General features: G+C 42.4%; 1 protein-coding gene across 1 annotated transcript in view; it reads right to left on the bottom strand.

Annotated features, from left to right (window-relative positions):
- The window catches only part of PPARGC1A (PPARG coactivator 1 alpha), a 355,188-nt gene that overhangs the window by 231,618 nt on the left and 103,858 nt on the right, over positions 1–19,712 (bottom strand). The window lies entirely within an intron of this gene.

The raw sequence follows: 19,712 nt of genomic DNA, 5'->3' as shown, positions 1-19,712 counted from the left end.
GTGCATTTTCTTCCCCCCGCCCCAAAAAAGGTAAGCTGAAAACGTACAAGCTGTGGCATCATGGGGTTCTCCTTCCCACTTACTCACCAGAGACTTAAGTGTTAAGTTCTACCCATAGACTTCTGCTACTGGAGCCAGTGGAGTAACTGACAGCAATAATACATTATCCTCACTGATGTGGACAAACACTTGAAAACAGATGACAAATACTCTTTCCAGCAGAATTTACAGGTATTTGGAAACAGTAGAAGACAGATGAATATGACCTTCCCAGTTTACATTCCTTATGATTCTCAAAACAACCCCAGTCTCCTTGCTAGGACTAACTACCCGCTTTGTCCTTGCTCTCCATCTTCTCACACTCAGTTATCTGTCTTCCTTCTCCATTCCCAGATTTATCTGTTTTACCTGACTGGACCCTGTTATTTCCCTCTGATCCATCATGTGGTACCTCTCACTTCTCTCTGCTAACAGGATCCTAACCCATCACCCATCCAGCACCTCCCAGTTCTGGTCTCTCACACATCCGTCTCCAGCCCCGCAACATGCTCGAAGCTCTTCCCCTGGTTGCACCAGGCCCTGTCGAAACGATCTCCTCCCCTCCTCCGTTTCCTTGGGCTGCTGTCGTTGAGTCACTCCAAAGTTCTTGCTGGAGAACAGCTACTTCTCCATCATGCTTGTGACCCTAACTGGTCCCAATTCCACTCTCATGCCAAACGCTTTCACTGGAGACAAGATTGCCTTTTCTCGCACATCAGCCCTGACTACTAGATTTACTTTTCTTACTGTTTTTTTTTTCAGTCACTTTATCAAGTCAATCTCAACTTTCTTTTGCAATCTAGTCCCAATCTGCCAACCTCTCCAGTGAACTGTCCTCCTCTTCCTCCACTCGTTTGCTGAGGTCTAGCTTGCTCTCTTGTACATTTCAATCAGTTTTATAGGCTACACCAACTCCTACTCTCATGTGCAGTGCCAAAGAGACAAGCTCCTTTCCCTGAGCTCTGAGACCCAGGCCTACCCAGGTGGGGAGCAACCCCAGACAGATGCAGTCCCTCTGAGACACAGGCAACCAAAGTTGCTGATAAGCAACTTCTCACACAGTCACTGCTCATCACCATGAGTTCCACGAAGTCCAAATGTCTGCAGAGAGATTTAATTGTAACGCTTAAAGCTAAACAAACTTGTAATTGAAATACCCAAACTTTCTTTCTTCTAAAATTCATAAACTTCCCCCAAAATGGTTTGTTCTCAAGAGTGCAAGAGGGCATCCTTGACAAAGGAGATTATCTCCTTGACAGTTATCAAACAGCTGCTCCAGAGCACATGCATTTCAAGAAGTCTGAAGTTTCTTAAAAAATGCAGAAAAGCATATTTTTAATCTTTTCATTTTCAGAAAGTTGCTAACCTCATATAGTATTTGCACAGAAAGTCTGCTCAAAAGTGTTTATGGTAAAATGGTCAAAGTTTTAAGCATCTGAAAACAGGATCTTTCAGAAGGACATGCTACACAACCTTAAAAACAATCAGCAGTGTCACCCCTCACCCTCCTTATAATAAATCCAATAACTCCCAATTTCTACCAACAGAAGCAAAGCTGGGAAAGAAGCCAGAGAGATACTCTGATGCATATTAAGGAAAGAGTATTCCAGGGTCAAGAGACCTTATTGGATAAAGTTCTCTTCCTCACATTTTCCTGGATATGCCCCTAAAGTCGGCAGTTCTAATCCCACCAATTTTAACTACAGGAACAGGCAGCAGTATATTCTGTTTTGTTAATCTGTTTTGACTGAAACAATTAACTAATTTCCAGAATCTGGCTGCAGCTTCCATTTAAAAATACATTGCTTGGGGAATCGGGAGCAGCTTTAAGGCAATCCTGTTTACTTACAAGCAAGTATATAAAATTCTCCCTAATTGTAACGAAACATCGTAAGACGTTTTCCTAGCCCTGTACTCCGCCATCCTTCCCTTAGGCCTGCACTCACACCGGGCAGCAATGCCTTCGACCCTTTCCTGGGAATTTTGTTACAAGTGCTTCCCCCGCCTCTCCTTGTGCTCACCCACGTGCTGGCCGGTGCGTGCACATACACACACACACACACACATACACACACATACACACACGCACACACACACACACACGCACACGCACACACATGCACACGCACACACATGCACACACACACACACACGCACATGCACACACATACACACGCAGGCCGCCTCCCGCCATGCTGCGCTGACATCCCAAATCCCACCTGGCATCCGGATCCCATGGACTTGGTCTGATTCGGTCCGTCCTAACAGGAGTTTTTCAGTAGTCTCTTTTGCTTGGCTACGTAGAAGGACACACTATGTCCACAAGCTCCCACCAGCCTCTAATGCATCTCCGTGATGGAAGAGCAGCCTCGGTCAGTATAAGAAGCAATGGGATTACTCTAAAAGTCATGAGTTTCTTATCCTCTGACCAGGGATAAGTGCCTATGTTTGTTTTTTTGCACATACATACACATGTACCACAAGCACACTGCTATATGCTTATTTTAGAGATAGTTACAGCTCTGAGGAGAAAAACAGAATAAAATCTCTTTAGTAATTATTTTCAGTGTTTTATACAGTCTTTTTTAGTACTTAGTTCTTTTTAAATATGTAGATGACAAATACATTAATTACATAAATAAAAATGCGCTCTAAACTCCAGGCCATTTGGCCACACTGAACTCTCTGTGGATGCTGAGGGCGCTCAGTCAACCCAGGGCATGAATATAAACTTCGCTACAACCTCGAGCCCTGGTGTGTGTTATTGCTTACATAACTCCAGCCTACTTAAAACAAAAACTATTGATGGTTAGATGCACAGGCGGAGCTGCAATGACATTATGGCCTTTTACTTGATAGCTGGAAGCATAAAAGGGATGGCTTTTTATCAGGCAGCACAATAATATATGGATGTGAACTACAGAAGGAGAAGGGGAGAGCATGTGTGTGAGATAGACTGAGCATGTGAAATGGAGCTGTTTTGCTTCAGAGCCTTTTTAACTTATTACTTCACATGGAATTTTGGTTTGAGTAGTTTAGTAAATTAAAAGTCCCTGCTCAGTACAGCCGTAATCTGTGCTTCAGAGCATCTTGCCACAGAGTGAAAAAAACACCAAGAGACAGTCCAGAAACTTGATTTTAGGAGACTTAATACTGAGAAAATACAAAATACAGACATGGAGAGTTATGTGACTGAACATAAAAAGAATCAGCTCACTGAGCACCGCAGCTATCTAGAAAACACACATAAAAATTCAGATAAGAAGTGAATGTGAAGCAATAGCACAATTTACTTACAATCTGGAATATCAGCAGGATTTTAGTTTGTTGTTTGTGGGTTGCTGGGGTATATGGTACATTACAGTAGAGCATCAGCACTAATTCTACATGGCAGCTCCTCAGAATACCATCTGCTTCCCCGGTAACTGTTAATATAGTTGTAATTATCTACTTCTAAGCACTTTATTGGGAATATCATTTGCAAATTAATCAACTACGGACCGGTAAAACAAATGACATGCTTGTCTGAAAACAACAGCATTATTTCAAATTATTTTCCTAAGGGTTGGGAAATATCAACCACAGCCAAAGCAGGCAACAGGGCAGGCAAAGATCTATATTCAACTTGAAAGTACTAATTCTAGTTGCTTCCATGATCAGTTTGCATGCACACAGACAGATGACAGGCCTCACTTGTGAGTCCTCTTTCTCATCACTCCATATAAGACAAGTTCTTTCAGGATTTAACTGTCTGTGCCCTAATATCTACCTCAGATTCAAGCCATTTCAAACTCTCTGTTGCTGGTCCCTCTTTCACACAATGCTTCCACCATCACATCTGCAGTATTTCCTGTCCTGAATCCCTCCGTTGCACATCTTCCTCTTGGAGCAAAACTGAAGGCTGCCTAATGACTGTAAAATATAGGGTTGAGCTGCACCTTCTGATAGAATGAAGTAGCTTTAATTATTTGAAAGCTGGTTGTATGAGGAATGATGAGACACCACACAAAAGCACTGTCCCCACTGAAGTTTCCAATAAGCTATTAGGAAAATAAATTTGGAGGGCCACAATAAGCAACCAGGCTGCTATCAGTTTACTCATGCAGATACCATAAATAGCCCTTCCACAATAATGCTGTTGAACAAGAGATTTTTAAAATCACTTAACTTGTAATTCTTGAAATATTAGAAGCCTTGCAAGGCTAATACAATATTCTAGCTCAGTGAGCAAGCAAGACGTACGCCGTGTTTTCCGCGGCCTCTCCGCGATGTCCTTTGCTCGGCAGCCGGGTTGATCGAGGCCAGGTCTGACGGCGGGCAGTGGGGTGAGCTGATCGATACTCACCGAGTGCCATTCCTACATTCATGGTTGAAAGCTCGCAAATAAAAGCAAACAGGTTATCTGCTTTGTGATATAAGTGTCCTCAGATCATTGTATTCTAGCATCTCAGCACTTTTCTTATGCTTTTCCCATCAGTGCCTCTATCATCTATTAATGCAACGATCAAGGTTAAAAGCAGAAAGAAAGTACATTGTTTGGGGAGAAAAATTAAATTAATTTCCTCAGTGTGATAACTTCTGTGTATTGCTTCAGTATACTTAGAGCCACCTCTTGAAGCAAACATCTTGTTTTTTGACTTCAGAAATATAGCTCTATTTTATGTCCCTTTGGCTGTACACTATTCAAGGACCCAGACGTAACTTTATTAAATAACAGTCCATGGTAATAAGAGTTTATGTTCTTTAAAAAAATTGAAGTCCTTGAACAGAAATCCACTCAACAAGCCCAGCAGCAGACAAACAACTTGGCCTGTAAAACTTAGGGACCAAAATAGTTTCTGTTGTTTCTTGGTGGTATTCAAACTATCGAGACAATCATTGTCTATCACCAAAGCTGAGGAGCTACCACTGACTCCTTGCCTGGTGCATTAACCCGTTCTTAAGGGAGGCAGATAATTAACTCCAACAGCAGACACTTCATGGCAAATGTAATAAGGCAGCACACTACCCGAGCCAGCCAATTCATAGTGAACTGGAACTTCCTGTATCATTCCTCACCTATGCTGTTAATTTCAGGAATTTTACACATTGGCCCCCATGCAAACCTTTCAAATTGTGATCTTAGAGACTATTTACAAAGTACGAGAAATTGATTGATAATTTCTTTATATAAGGATATTTTCTTCCAGGGGTATAAGAAATACCTTTAAGACTAAACCCTATTCTCTCCTAACAAATCACGTTCTCTCTTTGTAGATAGTACATTCTCATTAATGCCAGCTAAAAGATGTATTTTTCCCCACAGGTAGGAAAAAATGGCCCAAGAGATCCCATTTTAAAAGGACATGCAATAAAGTTTTTTTTTTTTTTTTTTTTTTAAACCAAGCCATCATTTACTTTTTTTTTTTTTAGAATATCAATTCATTTTAGCATACAAAATTTGGGGATGGCATTGTACTTCCTGGGAATAAGGTAAGGAGTCCACTCTTCATTGGTTTCAAGGGCTTATGTCAGGAAGCATCAGTTAATTCCTGGCCCATGAAGTATTTTTCATGTATTCCTGAGACTGAATCTATATGATTTGGGCACAGACTGATGGATAGCAAAATCTGTGAGATTAAGTCTTCAACTGAGGTCTGATCCACAGCTTATTTCCCACATGCACATGAAATCAGATCACTGTAGGAGAATCAGCAGCTTCAATTTCTTCAATTAAATATTTTTCAAACTATTTTGAACCCCAATCTTCCATCAGTCGTCTTCATCTTGAAAGAAGATTAGTGCTTCTGACTTTCCCATTCATCCCATACCAAGCCACATGCCACCATTTCCTGACCTTCTTTTTGCAGTCCACAGAGTAGCACAGCAGTATGGGAAACCCCTCCATAGGAAACCAAAATGTTGGTGAACCTTTTTCACATCCATGTATTCACAAGAGGGTCATTTCATACCTAAAAATGGTTCTCAAACCACTCAGATTTGCAAATCTTAATTAAAATTTTCAACCTAGGTAGGCAAAGCAGAGAAAGGAAAGAGTAGCCCCTTTTTTTCTTTTGAAACATCATTAAAATAAACAAGCACAACAAACTGTAAGAAATAGAGAACAACACTAGAGACCTGACGCCAACCCAACCAAGGAATTCAGAGCTAAGATAAATGTTCTAACCTTCCTGCACCTTCACGGTGCCTAGGCATCTGCAGGGATCTCTGAGCCAGGAGAGCTTCTGCATATCAAGTGAACTGAAATACCTTGAGTTGTTGCAACCAGGCAAATGAAAGCTGCAAGGGCAGCTTGAGCTCTGAATGCTCCTGCTTTCATCCACTGAAGGCCAGTCTTTGAAGACCAAGACCCCTTGCTTGGGCATATCTAATTTGACACAGGCAAACAGAGGCTTGCTTTAAGACAGGGACCACGTGGGACACGCGGTGGGGCAGGAGGTGCGAAGGGGCTGGGGACGCAGAGCAGCCCGTCCTGCCGCCCGCTCCCGCTCCTGCCCCCTTCCCTTCCCGCAGCACCACGCGCTCCAGCCCTTTGCCACACCGCGCTCGCAGGAGGTCAGGCGGCAGCACGAGGCAGGTAGTTTTCAAGAAGCTTAACTTGAATCAGTCCTGAAATACCCTCCTACTAGTTTTCTCTAATATCCCTTTGCTAGCAGTGGGGTTTTTCTGCTGCCTAGGACATCTCCTCTGTTCTCTGGAGCTTCTGCCTCGCTTTAGAGCAATCCCTTGAAGGCCCCCTGAGGTTTTTCTTTGTGAAGTGAGACACATTCTGAGTGGGCACAGACATCCGTGCGCGCTGCAGCTTACTCATTTCCTCGCTCTGCTGTGGTTCTAACCTTCCTTCAGATTAAGAGCAATTTACATCTCTTTAACTAGACATATTGGTGTTATTACCATTGCAGTCCTATTGATTGCAATGCTGCACTTAGCATCACTGTTCCAATTTTATCATCCTTAGTCATTCTTGCATGACTGTATTTTTATGTAGGAGTTCTATTATTTAAATTAGTATATAACATTAGAAAGGAAGCATGACAAAATTAAAACAAACTCAAAAGCATAAAAGACTGATGCCAAAATGCTGAAAATAAATGCCTGTCTTTTCTAGGATATATCAGCAGCCAGTTATTTTGATTTCTTTTAAAGAGAAAGTTGTTATTGGTTATTTTGAGATGTTATGGCCATAAAACAATGTAATCAGCCTTGAAAACAGGAAAGTGATTATTTAAAGGTTTCATATTTTGCTCTACAGTGCAAGACACAAAGGCACAGACAATGCTCCAAGTGGGTATAGCTGCAAAGTGTTACAGAGACTTGTGGCAGCCAGTATTTATAAGTAAATGACAGGATAAGACACGCTGTTAAAAACCCAAAAAAGCTGTTTCAGCCATATAAGTGCAATAACTAAGAAATCACAAATGTACACCACAAAAACTGTCCAGAACTTCCACAAACTCTGCAAAGTGAAGAATAATGTATCAGGGCATCAATCAGAGTTGATTGCCCCATTAAGCAGGTCACTGTACAAAACAGGAGAGCAAAGACAATCGTTACTCCAAGTCACACACCAGAAGTTTCTGCCAGTACCTGAAATAAAACAAAGTAGATTTTTCTATATTTGTGAAGTGTCAGCTAAAGTCTGTCTCCCAACATTAGGTCGACTCATTCCATCTCCACCATTCTGATTCTTACTTTTATAATAAAATTCACATCAAAAACACATACTAGGGAAGAAAAATGACTGTGCCTTCCCAGGGGTCCCAGTTCTGTCATGGTTACTGCTGTCTTTTAAATGGCCTGAAAAATCGAAGAAAAAAAGGCTTAGCATGATGTCAAGTATTCACAACTGTATCGGTCAACTAGAATCATGCTACCTATATTCCTCCATAAGCAAGAATGATCACAGTAGAGCCTATGTTCACCCAACCAGAGTCTACTACCACACTTATACTGTAACTTTGCACACCTTCAATTCAGCAACCACATTAAAGATATATATACACCTTTCATTTTCCTTAAGCTCACAGTGAGTATCTTCAAACAGTATCAGTCTAATGAGAGATAGAAATAGCTTCCCTATGGAAAAAAAATTGATCAAATGTTCTCTGAATATTTGATAATACAAACAGAAATATGCATAAGTAGCACATAAAAATCCAGCTACTGCAGTAATCAATAAGGAGGCCATTCAGCAAATCCGCTTTCATTAACTACATTAAGGAAGGGGTATTTCTTAAGACAGATGCAAAATGCCAGTCATGTGTCATTACTTCATGCTTACGTTTTGACCAAATACAGTAAAAATACTGCACCTCTCACCTTCTATTACACAAACAAAGCAAAAAAATACAAACCACACTTGCTACCACACACACAATAACCAGAGCTGCTGTTCAGCAGCTCCAAAGGCGGCTGGTGTTTTAGTTTTAATGCAAAATGTGCTTTCACAGACAGACACCAACAGAAGCCAGTACTTTCATGTTCTTAAGAACGGCTTTTAATTTAAAACCTAGCTGCTCTTTCACTGTGGAGGTAGCAGACAAAGCTACTGCTTAACCTGCACCAGTGAAGAAGACCTAAAAATTCTTCACCTTTTCTTTCATAGCCAGAAGGGAAGCAACACATAAACTTTTTAAAGTTGTATTATGGGGTCTTGTGAGCCACAAGAATATAAGAATCTGAAAGGGAAACTGAGGAAATGGGGAGAGGGGGTTAATTTTGCATACTCCAGAACTAAGAGTTACCATAACATCATGCAAGTGAAATAAGGAACATGCATGAATGTAAAACAAGGTGGACGAAAACAGACTTTCTTCCTCCTGCTGTCCACTCAACTCATTTTCCCTTTCTCCAATGTATCTTTTCACAGAATCTGAAGGATCCAGATTTAAGAGCATCTTCATGAAGCCAGGATGAAAACCCAAACAAATCACCCAGTGATCACAAACAAATGAAGATTCCCTCTTCCAACCTTTCATACTGCCTGCGCCTCCTGCTCCTAACATGCTTGCCCTAAAGCCAAGCAGGGCTCGTGTCCTGCTTGGGATCCTGGCCTGCATGAGGAATACCGTCACCAGCAGGTTGAGGGAGGGGATCCTGCCCCTCTGCTCAGCTCTGGTGAGGCCTCACCTGGAGTACTGGGTGCACTTCTGGACTCCCCAGTACAAGAAGGACATGGAGCTTCTAGAGACGGTCCAGCATAGAGCCATGAAGATGATTAACTGACTGGATCATCTATCATATGAGGAAAGACTAAGGGAGCTGGGCCTGTTTAGCCTGGAAAAGATTGAGAAGGAATCTGATCAATATGTGTATGTAAATACCCGAGGAGAGAACATAAAGAGGACAAGGCCAAACTCTTCTCAGTGGTGGCCGGTGGCAGGACAAAGGGTTGCAAGTTGAAACACAGGCAGTTCCATCTCCATGTGAAGAACTTCTTTACTGTGAGGGTGACAGAGCACTGGCACAGGCTGCCCAGAGAGGTTGTGGAGTCTCCTTCTCTGGAGATCTTCCAAACCCGCCTGGATGCCACCCTGTGCCAGGTGTTCTGGGTGTCCCTGCTGGAGGACTAGATTGGACTAGATCATCTCTAGAGGTCCCTTCCAACCGCAACCATCCTGTGCTTCTGCGTCCTCAGGCACGAAGCTCCCTGCACAGAGAGCTCTCCCCAGCCTGACGCCCCTCCGCGTTGGGGCCCTTTCCCACCCGCCGCTCGGCGTGCGCAGCGCTGACCTCCCGCGGCCGAGCAGCCCTGCCCAGCCTGCCAGAGCCTTACGTAAGGCTGGGGCAGCAAAGCGTGCCGGCCTCGGCGACGGGGAGAGACACCGCGACACCTTCCTCCATCGCTGTCAGCCAGCGAGAGAAAGGCCCGCTCTGAAGACAAGAAAAAACATCTGCAGATCAAAAATGTTTTCGCCCCCGTTCATAACTGTAAACTTTCCCTTCAATTTCCCTGTCAAAGAAAACAAAGCAAAAAATAACCGCTAACTTCTCCCTAAGGAAGAAGAGGTTAAGTTCTAAATTTTACTTTTTGTTTTAAATCGTATAGGGTGAGCATTACGAAACTGAGCGGATACCATCAGGAATGGAATTAAAACTGATCTAACCTGGGTACTCATAGCCGACCAGAATCTGGCCCAACACAGACATGATGGAGGTGAAGAGTGTAACACCTTAGTAATTTGAAAAGATAGGAAACAGCTAATCCAAATAATCCCATGCATGCCAGGCTCAGGATTTGGAACTCGGTCCAGCACAGAACGAAAAGGCAGTGCAACGGCAGACCAGTCTGAGGAGCACATTCTCCACAAAGCTGGCGCAGATCAGCACCTTAGCTGTGTAATTCTTCCCTAAGCTCTTCAGGCTCTAAAGGACTTATGCAAAATAAAACACAGCACGACTGTAAAGGATGCTCGTTAGTTTGCGAAATAAACAGGAGAAGCATCTGCAGGCAAAGTGCACGAAAACCTGCCCAGAGCTTTTGCTTGCAGTGTCTTGATTTTAAAGACATGAATGTTTGTGTAACACAGACAGCACAGAGCCCTTTCTAGTGTTAGATAATTAAAACATATCTCATCACACAGCAGGTCAAAATGACTGATGTACAACAAAACAGACTTGATGAATTGAGTTAGCAATCTTCACAAAGTTATTTGGCATTGGTAATAACTCAGAATTTATTTTCACACTACATGATGGGGGAGCAGCTCATATTATTATTAACAAAATAGCAACAACCAGTTCAGCCTTTAAGTCAATTCTATTTACAGTTAGTCATTGCATTATAACAAAGCAGCATTGGCAGAAACACGGGAAATAAAGACTTCATCTTTATATAGATCCATTTTTATATACAGGTGTACACACCTATGCATTCATACACAAGCAAATTAAAATTGCCAAATGAGGAAAGGCAGAACTGCATATTAAAGGAAGCCCAGGTATGTAAATGGAGAAGTGTGTGATTCTGCACTGACGCACGAAAGTCAGGCAGAGCGTGCACTGCAGAAACCAAGCCAGGACACTGAAGCAGACAGACTCCTACCCGCACCCCTGCATGCTCCTGTAACCCAGATAAAGGTTCCCACAAAGCTGTTCTCTGCAGCCTCTGCAGAGACCAAACAGGAGCATGAGACACGGAACATTTGGTTATAAGGGTAACTCCTTGGGTTTTCTAGCCACAACCTTTAAACGTGACAATAAGATAGCACGCAGTGAGTAGAATAACTGCACAATGGGGTCCAATTCCACAATCTTTCACTAGTTAGTCATTCCCTACACTACCAGACATCTGCCAGAAGAGTCTCTCCATTTAAGCTAATGCTTAAATCAAATACGCTAAGGAAATATGTTTAAATTGTGCCCCTGAAACAGCCATTTCATTGCTCAGACAGAGTAGCTACAACAGACTGGCACATGAGACTATGTAGACCTTTTTATTTTTTCTTTTTTTTAAAGAATCCAGAACTAAATGTAATAAAAGAGCAAGATTTAAAGTTAGTATTAAGCTTAAACATAATTGCACCTTGAAAACTCTAATCACTCCTCTCCATCAGAGGATCAAGTCAGGATTCAGGTTAGTGATGGTCTTGGCAAACCCTTCCAGAAGGGACTCTGGCGAAGAATGCTCTTCACAGACTATCAGGAGATCATGATGCCCTTGGAAACCTCTCTAATTAACAATAAACTGTTTTTGCAATTGAAAATGCACCCTAAAAACCTCCTAACACTATGGATACTTCAATTTCTGATCCAGATGCTTCATTGTATGCAATGCCTTTGGAAATCAAGGGCAACGACAACCTGGAAAATATTTTTCAACATTTGGACTGTTGCCACCAAATCAATAATGGTGGAACAAAATGAATTACAAGATTCCACAGCTTCAATCGCAGAAGCACTAGAGAGTTAGCCAAAAAGAGAAACCTCAACTTACTCTGAGAGACTAGCCGGACTGAATTGTATGTAGACTTATATCTAATTAAATGAGACTAAGGGCAAAGGTGAGGCAGAATCATTTGAAAGCTTGCACAGAGCTGGTCAACACAAAGGGGAACTCAGCTCGTGAAATACATAAGTAATTTCTCTTGATGGGGCCAGAGGATTGACATGACCTCCAGACCCAAAGGACAGGCAACGTCCCAAGGAAAGGAGAGCTTTTATTCTTTAAGATTATTAGGACATTCATGAAAAGCTTTTCCATAGCACTAATGTTTTCAGCACTTCAATCACACTCTACCCAAATGAGACAGAGAAGACTTACACTCCGAAGGGCATGAAACACAGTGAGGCGGGAGGCAGCAGCTCTGCCAGGAGCAGGGGACAGGCCCTGCCGGGACAGCCCTGCACTGGCAGCCGAGCCCGCAGCGGGGCACGGGCAGCCGCTTCGCAGCGGGCCGGGGCGCAGGGGGGTTCCTCGCCGCAGAGCTCGCACTGCTACCACCTGGAAGTGCCCATCTTCCTGCCACCAGCAGCGCCTGGAAAGAGAACCCACCACCGCACCAGATTTCCCACTTTTGTTCACCAACTACCCTAATGCTGCTCCCAGAACTACTTGCACAGGCGTCCCGGACACAGCCAGCATTAACACCGTATTTAGCATTAAAACATGGCATTTTTCTAGTGCTCTCTAAAACCGCTTAGGGACCGGTGAGGGCGTATAACTGCTGTACGCTTCACTGCTGGCACCACTTCCACAAGGCAAACCTCTGAGCAGCCAGCCCTGCCTCGACGCTGTGCAGGGCGCTGCGGGCACGACGGCTCGAGCTGACACCCGCACGGCTGCGGAGAGCACAGCCAGGGTCACGTTAAACTCCCCGGACGGCGCTTCGCTCGCAGCAACTGCAGGCAGCTACAGGGTCACCTAGTGCACAGCGAGGCGGGCAAGCACGCGTTAACATTCACAAACAGCAGCTTCTCCAAATGCACACGAGTCCCACTGAAGCTTTTGAAAGTGCACTTGACCAACAACGAGGCGCTACACTGATTTTAACTTTGTCATATTGAGTCTTAATTTCCAAGATCAACTTGCCATCTTTGCCTTCATTCTCTCCCCACAGAAAGATAGCACTAACCAAATGAGCTTGATAGCTTTAAAATTAAATGTAAACGCAAAATGGCACCTAGTAGACTAAATACATGAATCTCAAAACATCCTTTACTCTCCAGCTGCATTCTTCAAAGGATACAGCTAGTTCTAATACAGGAAATTATAGACCACCCCTTGAAAAAAATGTGTCAGGTGCCAAAAGCATTTAAACTCTATTTTTTTCTCCAATTCATGAAGCTTATTGTAACATTGCATTGTTGCATTATTAGATTTATGCATTTAGCAAGCATATTATAAGCACGGTTGTGTGTAATTACTCTTTTCTAACAGCAGGAACCACAGTACTGTCCACGGTATGTTGTCTTTGTGAGAAAAATAGTCCATTTCTTGAAAGAGACTTCAGTGTTTAAATAAGCATCAGAATAGCTCATTTATTAATAAACATTAGTAGAGCAAGGCAGACAAAAACAGACAGTTAAGTGACATCATTTGTGCATTATAGTGTACTGGCTATAAGATCCCATCTAGAAAAATATTTTATATCCTGTCTTTACATTGATTCTGGGACTAGGTCTTTGTAGGGCACATGTTAATGGGTGTTTTTGAAAAGTGAGAAATTCAAACTAGTTTCTTGATTCTCTTGCAGCTTCTTGATCTGGCCTCCTAAAAGGGTCACTGGGTGCATTGAACTTTCTTTCAGAAAGTTATAGTGAATGAACATTTGATTAGCTGAATTTCTTAATGGCTGCAACTTTCTGCAAAATTGGAGTAGTACAGGGAACATCCTCAAATCCAGAATGTTGCTTTCCATACTTCTGTAAAATGCTCACTGTGGGAAATGTCCTGCTGCACAGAGAATGCAACTCAATTCACTGAATTTTCTGGATGGCTCCAATTTGTTAAGCTGTGCAACATATCCAGTGTTTCCTTAACTAAGACCTTTGGAATGGGATCTTGTATTTACCATATAACCTTAAGTACTTAATCCATCTGCCTCTCACATCCATAGTTCTCTGCAAACGCCTTAAAAATAGTACCATAAATCATGTTCTTTCACTGTACAAATAAAATCATATAATCTTTATGGGTTAAACGTATTTGTGCAATACGTTTTCTAGAAATAAATACAGTTCCTATTCACAAGAGTGAGCGAGTAACCCTCACACTACTCAGGTGAGTAATGATTACTTTTAAGAATAACGATTGCGAGATCAACACATTTCCAAATGCCTTCACGCAGCAAAGTTATTTTACCATTTGATGTTAAGAAGTTCATGGTATAATTAGATCTCAGTGATTTTTTTCACAAATTGACGTAGCTTACAGCCAGATACTAATATGATGCACACACGGTATTTCAAACTCAAGAAGGGTCCCTGTTCAATTCTGTACAAAATTATGTCTGCATCAATCCAAATACTCAGGCCCTCACTCAACATTTTGCATACAGGAATCTCACTGAAAGTATGTAGGTTTTGTAAATATGTAAGGATTGAGTTTACTGAGGCTTGATTCTGAAAGATATTCAACATGCTCAACTCCAACAGAGCAGAAGCGTAACACCAAAAGCAGTCCAGACCTGTACCTAGGTAATATTTAACATTTCAGTTTTATACATACAGAAAGTTGGCCATGACCTCAACGAATGCACCAACAGTGGATATTTTCTCATTTGATTACCTGGATCTTTGCTTTGCTTTACTCTGCTGTCGCCAGCTAAGCCCAGCAAGAAAATAAGACACTGAAGTAACTATCCTGTTGTTAAAGAGAAAAAAAGCCATGTTTTACAGGCCACCCTGCTTTTACAGCTGGTGTTGAAATAATATTGCCAATTATCTGGACTGTTTATAAATAAACCCTTCTAAAGGAGTATTTTCACAAAATCATAAAATAAATTAAACTACCCAAAACTCATGCTGCTAATTAAAATAGCCTCTGCAGGAGGGCAAAGTAGCTACAAGGCTGAGGCAAACATGATGCTTTTCACTGAACAGCAGTTGATGAATTTTATTTTCTATTTACATGTATTTGTTAGGATCATCAAAATCTGGAGTGAGTATTTAAAAAAAAAAAAAAAAAAAATTACCAGTTAAAGACAGGTAATTCTGACAGTGGGCCACCATTTCAGGACACAACAAACTTTCTTTGTTTTCATATAAAAGCAGTGGAATGACTACTACACTCTAAATCACCTGCTAGCATGCAAAACTAAGAGTAAGGTATGGACAATTCTTTATGTATCTGGATGCAAACATTTTATCTAGAGTCATATTTATATCTTAAAATATGACTTCTGAGACATATATATGCAACTATAAATAGTTAAATGTGTATTATAACATATGGCATCCAAAAAAGTGGCATTCATAACAGAAATAAGTTGATCACGTATTATGGTGTGAGGAACAAGCTTAAAAGTCCCTTTAATTCAGAAATGATCATTTTAATTTTAATGGATGATACAGTTTCATCTCAACCAGCTGTTCAAGATAAAATTTTCTCCTGACAATACAGCTCAGCTCAATACTTAACATCCAACTCTCCTAAAAAGTCAATCTAAATACACCTCAAGACAAGTGATAATCTTGTCATGGTTGATTACACAACTTGTACCATGTCCTTATGAGTTTATGGAAAGCCATGGAAACAATTAAGCTCTGCTGGCCTAAAAAAAATGAATTTGAAAGACACACATCTCTCCTTTTGGTGCCTTTCTAACAAGAACAGAAGCGAAAAAAGAAAACCTGGATAATGCAGACTTCCTCACCTTGAGCTGGCAGCCAGAAAGCAAGGCACTGGTGCATTTCAAGGTCTTACAATTGCAAAGTCTCATTAAATACAATATCTTTAATAAGCTAACACTAAGCCACTCTCAAGATTATACTTCGCCCTCTATTTTATATAGTGATTGAGAGCAGAGTGGTCCCCTTGTTTTCTCTCAGATGAGGAGAATGGATTGGATCCAGGGAGGGCTTCTTGAGAAGAGACACTTCTCCACAAAATTTTCTTGCTGAGGCAGCCTGTATGGCTCAACTTTTCCACAATGGCTTCGCTATTTAATTTTCCTTTCTGCTGTGGAGAGAAGCATTTCTCTGATAGGCTGAAATTTGGTAGAGAGGTTGCAGTCTGCTCACTGGTCCGACAGACTGAAAAGATGCACAGACTACACCAACACTTCTAGTAGTGGTGACTGTTTAGTCAGCCACAGATCCATTGTGCAGCTGGATTTCCATCACCTCTTCACTTACCTTATACCCAAAAGGCTGTGAAGATTTCATGGCAAAACATTCTTGTATCATACTAAGTGGTACACTGTTCATTCCATTTTCGAATGCTAGGGTAATGGTAGTATATCCTTGTTACCTTTCATTCCTCTTGCAAGAGAAACTAATTTCAAAATAAATGAGCACAGCTTCCCTGCAAGTTGTACGCCTCTTCTTTCCTCCTGTTCACTCAATGGCTTCTTGCAGAAGTCGGCAATGTGCACTCAGGGCCTGCCTGTTCTTGCAGCTCCGCTGGCTGCCTGGACACCCAAGTGCCCATGCACTGATTCAAGTGGTACTTGCAGAACCATCGACAGTGCTCGGGATCCTGACTAGCCCTGAGGAGCAAACCCCAACATGTTGTCTCAGAGAGCCCCAGATACAGTTCCTGCTTTGAATCAGCTACAAGACAACTCAAGGGTCTCGAGCAGGGGCGTGTGTATGTGCACTTGGCTACGGCATCGTGGCCAGCAAGCTCTGCTGCTTCCATGAAGCAGAAAAGCACAGTTCAGAAGACAATCTGTTTTCACGTATTTCCTTCTCTTCCTATTAAGGGCAATACTGGATTTTTGGTTCAGGTCTAATGTAAACCCAGAAAACTAGTCTTCTTTTTTCATTAAAATGAAATTCATTTTCTATCCATAATAATGAATAAGTGGTAATTGAGAAAAATTGTTTCTGACCCTGTAATAAAACGCATGCTTAACCAAAAGTCGAAGCTGAAGTTGAAAGTATTTGTACGTGTGCCAACAGGACTGGATCACAAAAAGACGTCTCTTTCAATAGCTAGAGATGGACCTAAGCCAGAAATATTGTGCAGAGATAATGTAATGCAAAATGCAAATATTTTTGTCTCTGGGGTTTGGCTCAGGGTCATTTTTGGTCAAAAAGAGGTGTCTTACAAAGCAGGGCACTGGCTGTCTCCTGGCACAGTCCTATGGCACTGGGCACACAGAGAGGCCTGCCCTGACCTGGTGCAGGCAAAAAATGGATCTCTCCCTTAGCCCTGCTGTTCTGCGCCGCTGTGACATCCATGTCAACCCTTCTGGCTTGGGGATCTCTAGCAAGGATGCAGAGATTATCCAGCAAGCAAAATAAAGGGAAGATCCAATGACAGGAGATTGGAGCCACACAAATTCAGACTAGATATAAAGCCTTCTTATTTTATTCTTCACTGTGAGGACAATTAACTGCTGTAGCAATTACCCTGGGCTTCAGCTGTCTGTCACTAACAATTTTGAGGTATCAGACGTTCTCACTAGATAGAAGTTCTAGCTCAATGATTAATTAATTCAGGTGCATTCAAGTAGCAGGTCCGTGTGATGGGTCAGACTAGTCACAGTGTTCCCTTCAGGCATTACTGTCATGAATCTTTGGATAAACTTTTGTCTGTCATAGCTCCCAAGCTGTTCATGAACTTCAAGGAGAGCAAGAACCAGAGCCACAGTATAGGGCCGAGAAGAAAAGACGGTGACAGAAACCTAACACATTTTATCAAACGTGAATTCTTTGCTTATCCTTGGCTGAACTCCTGTGGCAAGCAGGAACCCAAGCAGAGCACACAAAATGGCTGCCCGACGGGCGTGCCACTGAGGTGTTTCATGCAGTACCACACAGCGCCAAAGGCGGCCAAACGTTCGTGTAATGCGAAGTGACATCTCTACCAGCCAACATGATGTCTGTAACTTTCCATGGAGAGACCCCGGACTGTTCTTACTTCCTGATATACAGTTACATCCTGACATCTCTGGAATAAGGCCCAAGTTCTTTTAAAGAATCAAAAACTGTTAAAGTTAGAAATAGCAACCTTACAAAGTTCAGCAGCTAGATCATGTTGCATGTTAAGCAGCCCCCAAGAGAGCCCAATAGGCTGCTTTGAGTCTTTTCTCAAATAACTCAATATGCCAGATAAACGCGGGGTTTTTTTCCCCACTTAGGAGCATGGAGTTAATGGAAAGCGATGTGCTCAACTGATGTTACACACTGTGTTGCGATGATGGCACAATGCTCATAAATAAAGCATAAGGCTTTCTTATTTTAGGACAGGTCAGATAAACAGGACTTGCATCATGTGAACAGAGGCTGTAGTGTGATGTGACACTGCGGCTATGTGACATTTCAGCACAGCACACCGCGTTCATAGCCTCTCAAGCCTCATGATCCAGCATCAGTCAGTTTTCCGTCTCCTTGACTGGGGCTGTCCTAGTGGAAGCATGGTGTCGGGCAGGATTTCAGGTTACGTAAAGGTGCCTCTCAGCTATGTAAATTTTTCAGCACGGCTTTGCAAACTCTGCTGTACATCCAAGTTTCTAACTGTGACCATCCTGTTTTCCTGGTAGCAGGTCACAGGACAGCAGTAGTGGCACAGGTGCTGCTGCCCACACTGTTGACACCACTCAGCTCATGTAGGCGAGCAATGAGCTGTCTGGAGAACCCTGCTCAGCTGTTCCTCTGTGTGACACGGTACTTGACCAAACACAGAGAAAGGAGTGTTCCTGACACTTCTTGTTAACTTGAACTACCATGTGTGCCTGGACGGCTGGTTCCAGGTGTGAGGAGCAGGTAGCCTCTAAGGATGCCTAGGCACATAGAAATTTAACTGGGTCTCCATCCTAACCCTATAAAACAGCCACAAGAATCAACATCATTTTTAAAGCAAATCTGAAAGGGACACAAGTCACAGTCCTCCCCCAACGGGATCAACCTTGAAGTCTACAGACTTCACCTCAAACAACACAGAAACAAATCTGGATCTCCTCTCCTCAGCCACACTCCCCGGTGACCCCCAAGCCTACAGCACTGCGTGTTCCCCATGAGCATGCGGGCTCGAGCAGCACTTAAGAACGCGTGTGCCCTCAGCCTCATTCGGACGACTCGGCACTCACAGCAAACCGTTCTAAGAGGTGTCACTCTATTAGAAATCTATGGGATGGTGATTGCCCCAATTAATCTTCCTGACTCCGGCATAGATTAACTTTTAAGATCAGTTTTCAATATAGGCAATTACAGTTAGCCAATTAGGCAATAACACACAACAATGCATTTCTGAGCAGTAAGAGCACAGACCAATATTACAAAGCAGTCCTTCAGGACAAACGATTTCAACTAAACTGTGAGTGCAATCATCTTTTGCCTGCAACATATTATTGCTCCTATTAAATAGAATTTGTAAATACAGATAAGGAAGCCAGCTAAACCTATACCTTGACCAGACTTTGTGCCTCAGCCTGAGCCACTCAGGCAGACAAAACCCCCATCATATTCTTATGCATGACTGTGCTATTGCTAATATTAACATTTCAGAGTAAGAGTTTTGCCTGAAAAAAGACTACAACAACAAGCAGATTATTGGCAGACATATG

This window comes from Tinamus guttatus, unplaced genomic scaffold (assembly GCF_059628265.1).
Source record: "Tinamus guttatus ecotype Peru unplaced genomic scaffold, ASM5962826v1 Tinamus_guttatus_pri_ptg000052l, whole genome shotgun sequence".
Lineage (NCBI taxonomy): Eukaryota > Metazoa > Chordata > Aves > Tinamiformes > Tinamidae > Tinamus > Tinamus guttatus.
The sequence above is the reverse complement of the archived record's forward strand: the minus strand, read 5'-3'. Positions and strand labels throughout refer to the sequence as shown.